Raw genomic sequence first — 384 nt, 5'->3', positions numbered from 1 at the left:
GTCCATCCATCCATCTCTCCTTCTATCTCTCCATCCATCTCTCCATCCATCCTTCCATCCATCCATCTCTCCTTCTATTTCTCCATCCATCCATCCATCCATCCTTCTATTTCTTTTTCCCTCCCTCCCTCCATTTCTCCCTCCATTTCTCCCTCCAGTCATCCATCCATCTCTCCTTCTATCTCTCCATCCATCTCTCCATCCATCCTTCCATCCATCCATCTCTCCTTCTATTTCTCCATCCATCCATCCATCCATCCTTCTATTTCTTTTTCCCTCCCTCCCTCCATTTCTCCCTCCATTTCTCCCTCCAGTCATCCATCCATCTCTCCTTCTATCTCTCCATCCATCCATTTCTCTTTCACTCCATTTATCCACACATAC

The 384-nt window shown here is 46.6% G+C and overlaps 1 protein-coding gene across 1 annotated transcript in view; it reads right to left on the bottom strand.

The window, feature by feature from the left end:
• Positions 1-384, bottom strand: part of LOC104403255 (actin-related protein 2/3 complex subunit 1B-like) — a 6077-nt gene that overhangs the window by 3498 nt on the left and 2195 nt on the right. The gene's annotated exons all lie outside the window — the stretch shown is intronic.

This window comes from Nestor notabilis, unplaced genomic scaffold (assembly GCF_000696875.1).
Source record: "Nestor notabilis isolate BGI_N333 unplaced genomic scaffold, ASM69687v1 scaffold23203, whole genome shotgun sequence".
Taxonomy (NCBI): Eukaryota; Metazoa; Chordata; class Aves; order Psittaciformes; family Psittacidae; genus Nestor; species Nestor notabilis.
The sequence above is the reverse complement of the archived record's forward strand: the minus strand, read 5'-3'. Positions and strand labels throughout refer to the sequence as shown.